This window comes from Cricetulus griseus, chromosome 2 (assembly GCF_003668045.3).
Source record: "Cricetulus griseus strain 17A/GY chromosome 2, alternate assembly CriGri-PICRH-1.0, whole genome shotgun sequence".
Classification (NCBI taxonomy): domain Eukaryota; kingdom Metazoa; phylum Chordata; class Mammalia; order Rodentia; family Cricetidae; genus Cricetulus; species Cricetulus griseus.
The window spans coordinates 241,650,264-241,661,237 of record NC_048595.1 but is presented as its reverse complement, the minus strand read 5'-3'; the positions used below and the strand labels follow the sequence as shown (position 1 = coordinate 241,661,237).

Here is a 10,974-nt window from a genome sequence, read left to right as displayed (position 1 = left end):
AAGCCTTTGTGAAACCCCTCATCTTTGGGATTCAAAGGGAATTATAACCAGGAATACATCAATCTACAGTCATCATAGTAATTATACCTAGGGAGCAAAATGCTGAGTGAGATATTGCACTACCAGATTTCCATCTATTGGCCTATGCGATCTACCTAATATGAAATTGTCTCAGCAAAACAGAAGCAATGGTTGAACTAGAACTGAAATAAACATCTAGTATCTGGGAAAGTTGCTCTTTTCATACTCAACATTGGGACAATAGCAACACCATCAGACATATTACCCAGTGATACAAATATTTGCTTATTTTATCCATTGCTTATTTGATGAACATACTTTTTGCTCTTAGGCATTTTTCTTGGTGCTGGGTCATGTGATGGCTCAGGTCCTGTTGCTCATGAAGCACACTCTTTCTTAGGCAGCAGGAGATGGAGGATATCAACTGTAAATTGATATCGTAAGAGGAAGACATCCAGGGAGCACGTGGCAACTTCACATGACACACAAGGAAGTGACTCTGCTGTAAATGAAGTGCACTGCATATTAATATTACATATATACAGCATTTACTATTATCAGAGCTGGTTACATGTTGACTGAGACAGGTCATCCCTCTAGAAAGAAAAGTAGGAGACCCAGAGAAGAAAGGGTAATGAATATGATCCTCCACTTAAAATTAGCCCACAAACAAAAATCCTAAAACTCATAAAAGAGTTAATGTTATGGAGGACAGTCAAAATAAAAATGGAAATAAATCAGACAATCAGAACATGGATCAGTGAATTATGTGGCCAATGAGCTTTTGTTTAGATCTTAGAGAAGTCTGAGAAAACCCTTAAAATGATTGTTAGAATAATGAAAGTATTACACAAACCCATACTGCAGTAAAATAACACACCAGTAGATATGAAAATGATGCAATCAACTATCTGGGAAATAAAAATGTGGAGCATGAAACAAAACTGCAACACACTATACAGATTTTAGAATGGATACAGCCAAAGAAGAATAGCTAACATGAAGCAGAATTGAGTGGCCTCAGTCATTCAGCACAGGCAGCTCATAAGACATGGGTTCATAGCAACCAACACCCACATCAAACTCAAGAAAAAACAAACCAAAACAAAAAAACCCAGCAAGATCTCAAAAAAAGCAGCCTATCACTGCACGTCGAAGAGAGATGGGAGAGCAAAGGAACCCAAAGTTATTAGGAAGAAGGAAATATGGGGCAGAGAAAAACAAATGAAATAGAGACCAGGTCCAAAGGCTGATTATTTATTTATTTATTTATTTATTTATTTATTCATTCATTCATTATTTATTTATTTATTTAATGATAGCTCAGGCTTGCAACAAACTCCCTGTGTACTTTGGGGTGACCCAGAACTTCTTATCCTCTTGTCTCCACCTCACCAGTGCTGGGGTTGTAGGAGACACAACATTAAGCCTGGTTTAATGCAGGGTTGAGAATCTAATTAAATGTGGCCTAATTATAAAATTATAATTATAAAATCTAAAAATGCTATTCACTGTGGTCAAGGAGGAGTCATCCATGGGTTAAAGGATGGTTGAATATATTCAAATGATAGATGTAACACTATCCTAGCATTCTCAAAGTCTTGTATCCTATCACAAACACTGCACAAAACTGGGAGTGTGCACATGTGCCTGAAATCCTAGCACTCGGGAGACTGGCAGCAGGATCAGAAGTTCAAGTTCATCTTCAGTTACACAATGAACTCAAGGCAGTTTGGTCTATATCAGAACCTCCCAAAATAAACAAACAAAAATAAAACAAACTATGATATACCCCACTAACAGGATGAAAGACAGAGTTACATGATCATCTCTGCAGCTACAGAAAAGCATTTGATAAATTTCAAAATCATTTCATGATGAAACACGGACCAATTGGGTATAAGGGAAAACATCATTATAATTAAATGCAATATATAAAAACCTAATGTCTTACCAAACAGGGGGACCTGAAAGCTTTCCCCCAATAGCTGGACCATGTTTCCTATTTTCACAGCTTTCATTTTACACAATGGTGTAGTCCTAGCCAATGTCATCTGGGGAGAAAAATAAGTAAAATACATCTAAACTGGGAAAAAGGAAGTTAAGTTATTAATGTTTATTGTAACATGATTATAGAATACCCTAAAGACATCATTAAAGACATGATGAAAACTATATTTGAAGGCTACAAAGTCAGTGTTGTTGCTGCACATTTGTAATAAGTAAATCACCTGAAACAGAAATCAAGAAAATAGCCCAACTTACATAGCTCTGATGACAAATGTCAGAAATATGTTGTATGAAATAGGTAAATTACAATGAATACCTCAGATAATGGTGAAAGAAACCAAGGAACACACACACACACACAGACACAGACACAGACACAGACACACACACACACACACACACACACACACACACACACACACCCCACAACAAAACCAAACAACATTTTGTGTGTGTGAGGACTAGAAGAATCAGACTGTTAAAATGTCCTCCCTACTGAAGTGGTCTACAGATTTAATGCAGTCCTTTTCAAAACACCAATGACATTCTCAACAGAACTAGAAAAAATCTAAAATTTGTTTGGAAACAGAAAAATCCCTGAATACCCAAAGACATACCCAAAGACAGCAAAAAGTAGAAAGCAGCTGGTATTATAATAACTGGATTCAAAGTACACTACAAAGCTGTAGCTATCAAAGCAACATGGTGTAGCCTTTTCCTTGATTCTTTATAGAAAGACCATGCTGTTTAGCGGGTTTGCTCTTCATTTTCTGTCTTGTTCTTTTTCCCAGTCGCTTATTTGCCCCTTTCTTCTCAGGCTTCCTGGGGCCCTCACCATGGGCCACCTTGGTTCACGAGTGTTCCATTTGGAGCCTTCTTTCCATCAAAACCAAACTTCTGGTTTTGGTACCGTCCTTTGACATTGGGCCCTTTTCTCATTCGCTAGCCCTTAGCTCTTGCCTTTGCACCGAGTTCGGCAGGCTTCTGATTCCCCTCAAGGAGATCCAGTTTATCAGAGAAACCTTTCTGGTCTTTCTTTCTTTCTTTCTTTCTTTCTTTCTTTCTTTCTTTCTTTCTTTCTTTCTTTCTTTTTTTATGATACAACAGACATTTATTGAAGTTTATATAGTTCAGGCACAGTTCCAAATGCTTTGTGACTGAAAGCATTTTGCCAGTTATTCTGACAATAAATCTATGAGGCAGAGACTATGTGATCCCTCATTTTATAGCAGAAGTGAGTGGAGCAGAGTCAGACAATGCCTAAGACAACGTGGTTAAGGGGCAGCAGACTTAGGATCCAGGTCCATGCAACAGTCAAGACCCAAACATATTTATCAGGTAGTTCTACTAAGAGACTTTTCTTTATTGCTTTGATACTATCTATCCCACTCTACTGCCAATGACTGTATTAACAATACATGAATTTGAAGAGTAAAACAAGACAATAATGCTTCCTTCAATGTTTAGAATAGGGCACACAAAAGAAAAGCAGTGGAGATAAGAAACTCCTAACAAGAGATTGAATTTGAAGGAGGAGAAACAGCAGCAGCAATAGCAGCACAGGTGGATCTCTATGAGTTCAAAGCCAGCCTGGTCTAAATAGTGAGTTTCAGGTCTGCCAGGGCTACACAGTGAGACCCTATTGCACAAAAAGAAAAAAAGAAAGAAATGGGGCTGGAAAGATGACTCAGTGGTTTAAAATATTTGCTGCTCTTGCAGAGGACCTGAGTTCAACACTCAGGTGGCTCACACGACCTATTAACTCTAGTTCCAGGGGAATTCCAGTCCGGTCTTCGGTCAAGGTTTATAGGAGTAGCTGCGCTCCCCTGCTAGAACCTCCAAACAAGCTCTCAAGGTCCTTTCTGGTATTTCTTGATGGCATCCATCATATGCACTTTCTCCCGCTGCCTCTTCTGAAGGACCTCAGTCTGCACCTTCTTTCCGTACTTCCTAAGCGCTCAAAGTTGCTTGGCCTTTTCAGATTTTTCCATGGCAGCCTGTTTAGTCTGCAACTTCTGTCGAATCTTTTGCGTCTGTTGATCAGACTTGGCCATTTCTGCAAAATAGTCTGTGGGTCGCTTGGTGGAGACTTGGAGCTGATGGAGCCAGGGGTAATACTGCAAGCACTGCAGCCTGGGCCTGGTGGTAGAAACTCATATCCCTCTAGAAGTCGTCTTGTAGATTAACAGCTTGCTTCTCGTCCTTGTTCTGGGGGCTTGGCTGAGTTTAACTGACTTCTGGCACTGGACCTAGGGTAACATCAAGCCTTTCAACCCTCTCCAGATCCCGTTTGAATTCAGCCAAACACTGTTTGAGGCCATTCGCATCATTCACTGCCTTCTTTGGCCTCTCTAGCACAACACTGAGGCCTGGCTTAAGGAGTACTTGGGAAAATGCCTCCTGCAACTCCTGGTCTAAGACCAGGGATCCTTCTGACTCCTCGTCCCAGTCAGAGAGCAGAGGCGTGTCCATCTCATGGTCCTGCCCCGCGGGGTGCATCAGCCACTCCACGTGCCTTGATGACGCACCTTGCATTAAATATTTATATATAAAACATGAAACTATGAGAATTTTAGAAGAAAACACCCAATAAATGTTTCATGGCACTGTATTGGTCAAAGAATTTTTGGAAATGGCCCACCAAACAGGAAACAAAGCAAAAATATAGAAAGTATTAAAAAAAAACAGTTTTGTCCTGAAAAGGAAGCAACCAATAGATTTAGAAGCAGCCTACAGAATCAGGGAAACATATACAAACTAGAAATCTGATAATAGTCAGGAACACTAAAAAAATAACAATAGTAAAAAAATCCTCCATTTAAACTTGGGCAGAGAGCTACATAGTCATCTCTCAACAGAACATATAAGCAGCCTGCATATATATATGAAAAAGTCTCATCATCACTAACCATCAGCACAATATAAACCAAAATTATGATGAAGGCTGATGAGACGGCTCAGTGGGTAAAAGGGCATGATGCCAAGTTTGATGACGTGAGTTTGATCCCTGGGACTCACATAGTAGAAGGAAAGAACCAATTTCTTCAAGTTTCCTCTAACCATATGGTTACCTTGGAGACAATGGAATCTTGTATGTTATCAGTGAGAATGTAAATTATAAGCCTTTACAAAAACAGAATGCAGACCCTTCAAAAAAATAAAAAAATAGAGATACAATGTGATTCTGTAACTTCATCCCCACTCCAAAAGGAATGAATCAGTACAATGAAGATACATGCACTCCCATGTTTTCTATAGCATCATACATAATTATTAAAAACTAGAAAAAAACTTACATATTTGTGCATAAAGGAAACATGCTACATCTCTAGAATAGAATACTATTCAGTCAGAGAATGAATGGAGTACTGGGGCTGGGGAGTGTCTCAATTGGTAAAGTGTTTGCAGCATAGGCCTGAAGACCTGGCTTTGGAGCTTAAGAAGCCAGGTTCGGTGGCATCAAATCCTGCTGCCAAATGGTAGATCCTTGGTCAGCCAGCCTAGTTGAGTCAAGAAGCTCAGTGAGAGATTTTTGTCTCAAAAAATAAGGTGGGGAATGATTGAGAAAGACACCTGATGGGGAGTGTACTTCTTTGTATGTTTATCTTATTGATTGTTGAATAAAATACTGTTTGGCCAATGGCAAGCAAGGACTAGGAGTCAAAGAGGATTCTGGGAAATGTAGTAGAGAAGTGATGATCCAGGCAGGAAGTGACATGGCAAGGAGACTCATATCTAAGCGAGGAAACAGGAAGTATGCTCTTTCCCCTCCACTCCTCCTGTGGCACAATGTGATCCACCGACAAGGAGGGACGCCATTAAGGCGTCCAATAAGATAAGTCTTATAACATATATAGATTTATGATAATTAAGACTGAGCTAACAGATGAGAAGTCCTAGTCATTGGCCAAGCAGCATTGAACCTAATACAAGTTTCTGTTTATTCATTTGGGCCTAACTCGGTAGGCGGCTGGCTTAAAGCTCACACGTGGTGGTGGTGGTGGGGCTCAGGCGGCTTTTAGCAGAAAGATTTATCATAACAGACACCCTTAGCAGACCATGGAAACCCATGCTCCTTCATCCCCAGAACGAAAGCTTTTTGTTTATGACAATTGGGCTAGAATAACTGATCATCGTACTAACTGAAGTAAGTAAGGCATAGAAAGACAAGTACTTCGTAATCTTACTCCTCATGTGTGGACTCTAAGAGTTGAAAAAGTTACTGTCATAGAGGTTGAGAGTAGAAGGGTGAATTTTAGAAGCTGAGGAGAGTAGGAACATACAAAGAGGGCAAAAAGTTAATCAATGGGTACCTAGTTACAGGTAGATGTTGGTAAGAAGTTCTGGTGTGCTATTCCGTTGTAGAGTGCATATAGGAAGCACTTAAGTACTGTGTATTTCAGAAAGTTATGAGAGGAATTTGAAAGCTTTGCCATAAATAAATAATTCATGGTCAAAGAGATAGTTATGTTTCAGTTAGTTGAAAAAGCCAGAGTTGGAAAATCATATATTGCATGCTTTTACCCCTGTGTAGAATGTAGAAAATATTGACATGAAAGTAGAGGGGAGACTGCTAGGAGAGAGGGAGGGGAGGGAGGACCAAGGCTGAAAGATAATGATGAAAAACAAATATGATCAAGGCACATTGTATGTACATATGAAAATGTCACAATAAAACCTATTATGTTTTCTAATTAATATATTATAACACAATTATACATTGTATTCATGTACCCCAAAATCTTTTGTATGCAATTAATATACTCATGTCCTATATTTTATGAACCAGTTAAAAATAAATAAAAATTAAACCTCAAACTTCTGGGATGCAGCCTAAATCAGTATTTGAGTTAAAAAATTCAAATTAATATAGAAATTCTGACAAATGAGTCATGCTTCATCCTGAAAAACCAGATACATGAAAACAAAGTAATCAAATATAAAATCTAGAATAAAGATGAAAATAAAAATTGCTGAAGTTCTAGAATCTTCTTAGACACAGATCAATTTAGCCCAAAATGAGTGATTTGAAAGAGCTAGATGAATAAGCAAAACCTTAGCAAGACTGACAAAAAAAAAAAAAAAGAAAGAAACAAGGCATAGACACTTGGGATTTTTTTTTCAAAACAGACACTAGTAAGAAATGGATGGAATTAGCTTGATGACCAAGGTTGAATACCTGGAACCCATATGGTAGAAGGAAAAAACTGAATCCCAAAAGTTGTACTCTGACTTTCATACATTAACTGTGGCACTTTCATGTTGTGATATATTACTTATGATTTATTAAAGCTTGCCTGAGGATTCAGAAAGCAAAGTCAGCCTCAAGCTATAGAGATCAGACAGTGGTGGCACACACCTTTAATCCCAGCACTAGGGAGGTATATAAAACAGGAGCAAGGTCTCAGTATCAGTCATTCATTCTCCAGCTAGTGACCAGTTGCTTTGCTTTTCTGATCTTCAGCTTGAAGCTTGAACCCCAATATCAGACTTTGGGTCTTTTATTTTTGTGTTACACTTTCACACTCAAACACATAGTACACATATATGCCCACCTAAGGAAATGGAAAGAAAATTGTCTTTTAAAAGAACAGAAATTATCTTTAATATAAACTCATTTAATAGCTAGAATAATAAACTTTATCTAATTCATTCTTTTGAGATATAGTTATGGGGTCAAAATTGGGCAAACAATATAAAATATCTTTTAGATATTATTCACTCCCTCATAGTCGCAAAACACAAAGATAAAAATCATAAAATTATATCATAACATGATAGAATTTATCCAAAGAATGCAAGAGTTTTCAACTACAGAAAATATATTGATGCCATGCACCTGTTGAACAAGAATTTTTAATTTCCATGTGTCCTGAAACTAGAGCCAATGATTGACATTTGCTCATGCCTATTTTTTCAAGTTGTTTTAATGGTGGAGAGTCTTGAGAGTCTCCATCTGGAGACAAAGAAAGGATCTACAGTGAAGAGAGTGTCTCCTGGAATAGAAAGCACACTTATTCCTTCCCCAAGGTAAGATGTGCATTCTCCTATCTTGGGATTCCTTTCTTGTAATGCAACTGCCCACCTCTGAGCGTATCCACTTGGACCAATTTGCATGTTCTCTTTGCAGACAAGAGAGACTATACAGATGTGTTACTTTCCACCTGCTTTGTTTGGCAAGGGAAAATAATCTCCTGACTCTGATCTTAGAGCCTCACATCTTCTGCCAACATCCCTGAAATGGTGGGAGGCTGACCAGACACACTGTAGGTAGGGTGGGATGGCATACCCTTCATAGTTCCTGACTCTGATCAATATTGGCTTGCCAAAAGTCATTAATGATAAAATGTTTTAGTGAATCGGAATCAAAGGCTTTAGTCTTAAAGGAACTAGCTTGATTGGCTGAAGAATATACTTGTCAAAAACCTGTAACCAACAGTCATACTGGTTAGGTTTTAGAAATATTTCTATTTAGATTAGGATCTAGGTAGAAATTCTGCTATTATTACTTATATCAAGCTTTTATTGGGATTCTCAGACAAGGACACAGCACACACCACCCCCCATACACACCAAAGCAATTAGAATATAAGAGTTGAATATAAAGGTAATATTGTGATTGAGGTGAAAAAAGTTTCAGGAAATCTATAGGCAGATTCATAAAATAAATCAATGTTCGGCAAGTCACTCAGGCTTCTGAGCTTTTTTGGGGAGAAAGAGAGGTTGAGAGCAGCTTCCCTTTGAATGGCGGCCTCCATTGACCCACACTTCTGCACGGGTTATTCAAGCTCTTCCTCTCCTAAAATACATTGCAGTTTAGTAGGAAATCTTAGCATAGGTCTTTTATATCTTAGAGGAGCATTTAGGTGGCTTCTATAACATTCTAGAATTTGACCCTAAGTGGAAGATGATTCTGTGAAATCCATGTTCAAGTGTCCTAATGGATCAGAGATGTTATCTGGAGGATGATAAAAAAAAATGGCCAATTTTTACTGTACTACTTTTTCCTAGAACAGTAGTTCAGTTCAAATAAGATTCAGACTCGAATCTAATGGACACCATCGAGACAGCTACAATGCATTTGATCTTCAATACAAGTAGTTTTTTCCTCAAGAAAACAATTTTTTTTTTGTCTCCTGCTTGCCTTGTTCCTTTGATGCAGAATCCTTCCCTGAACCTGGAGTTCAGCTCAGCTTGCCCTCAGCAAGCCCCATTGACTCATACATTGATGTACCCTTCAGTTCTTGGGTTATAGGCATTCTTGGGATTATGTTCAGATTTTATTTATTTATTTTTAGTTTTTTATTTTTATATATTTGAATTATAAACAAGATTGAATTACATGACAATCCCAGTTCCCTTCTCCCTCCCTTCCTCCCCACCACCTCCCAACTAAAATCCTACCTATCATATGTCCTTTCTTCTAATCTACACCTGACTCAACCTTTCTGCTCCCTCATGACCTCTGCATCCTTCCTTTTCTTCCCTTCTCATTCTTGTAGCTCCCTCCTCCCCTTCCCATGTTCTCAATTTGCTCAGGATATGTTGACCCTTTCCCCTTCTCCAGGGGACAAAGTTTGTCTCTCTTAGGGTCCTCCTTGTTTACTAGTTTCACTGGCAGTGTGGATTGTAGGCTGGTAATCCCTTCCTCTATGTCTAAAATCCACATATGAGTGAGTACATATCATGTTTCTCTTTTTGTGATTGGGTTACCTCGCTCAGAATGGTTTCTTCTAGTTCCATCCATTTTCCTGAAAATTTCAAGATTCCATTGTTTTTTTCTGCTGAGTAGTACTCCATTGCATAAATGTACCACATTTTCTCCATCCATTCTTCGATTGAGGGGCATCTAGGCTACTTCCAGTTTCTGGCTATTACAAATAGTGCTGCTATGAACATCATTGAACAGATGTCTTTGTTGTATGAATGTGCTTCTTTTGGGTAAAGTAGAAGACTACAGATAGACCCAAGCCTTTCGCCCTGCACAAAACTTAAGTCAAAATGGATCAAAGACCTCAACATAAACCCAGTCACACTGAATCTATTAGAAGACAAAGTGGGAAATACCCTTGAATTAACTGGTACAGGAGACCACTTCCTGAACATAACATCAGTAGCACAGACACTGAGATCAACAATTAATAAATGGGACCTCCTGAAACTGAGAAGCTTCTGTAAGGCAAAAGACAAAGTCAGCAAGACAAAACGACAGCCCACAGACTGGGAAAAGATATTCACCAACCCCACATCTGACAGAGGGCTGATCTCCAAAATATACAAAGAACTCAAGAAGCTAGTCTCCAAAACATCAAACAATCCAATTAAAAAATGGGGTACAGAACTAAATAGACAATTCTCAATAGAGGAATCTAAAATGGCTGAAAGACACATAAGAAAGTGTTCAACAGGGAACTGCAGCAGGGAAATGCAAATCAAAACAATTCTGAGATACCATCTTACTCCTGTCAGAATGGCTAAAATCAAAAACACCAATGACAGTTTATGCTGGAGAGGATGTGGACAAAGGAGAACACTCCTCCACTGCTGGTGGGAGTGCCAACTTGTACAGCCACTTTGGAAATCAGTCTGGCGACTCCTCAAGAAAATGGGAATGAGTTTATCACAAGATCCAGCAAGAAAACAAATTTTTAATAAGGTAAGAATATGAACAGCTTTCATACATGCGATGGGTTATAGCAAGGGTTAGAAATATGAAGTATCACTGTCTTCACAGTTTGTATGACAGTCTGTCATGCCTGCATTCTTTGAGGTGAGAAATTCATTTATGAAATAATTTCAGTGCAATGTTATAGTGCTGTGTAGGTCTTTCACCTGGCTACTGATAGTTGGCTGTATTTAGAGAAAGATGTTTCTTCTGGAATGTTGACAGTTAATATGCAGATTGGCCTCCTCAAAGTCTTTACTCTCATGAAATGGCCAGGT

The 10,974-nt window shown here is 38.6% G+C and overlaps 1 long non-coding RNA gene and 1 pseudogene across 1 annotated transcript in view; one reads left to right on the top strand and one right to left on the bottom strand.

Annotated features, from left to right (window-relative positions):
- Positions 1–2,723: 2,723 nt before the first annotated feature.
- Positions 2,724–4,503, bottom strand: LOC100760432 (annotated as a pseudogene).
- A 1,496-nt stretch (positions 4,504–5,999) lies between these two features.
- LOC103162901 overlaps positions 6,000–10,974 on the top strand; it is a 323,538-nt gene continuing 318,563 nt past the window's right edge. Inside the window, exons 1-2 of the long non-coding RNA XR_003482822.2 lie at positions 6,000–6,178; positions 7,953–8,061. This is a non-coding gene — a long non-coding RNA (uncharacterized LOC103162901). The remainder of the gene's footprint in view (positions 6,179–7,952; positions 8,062–10,974) is intronic.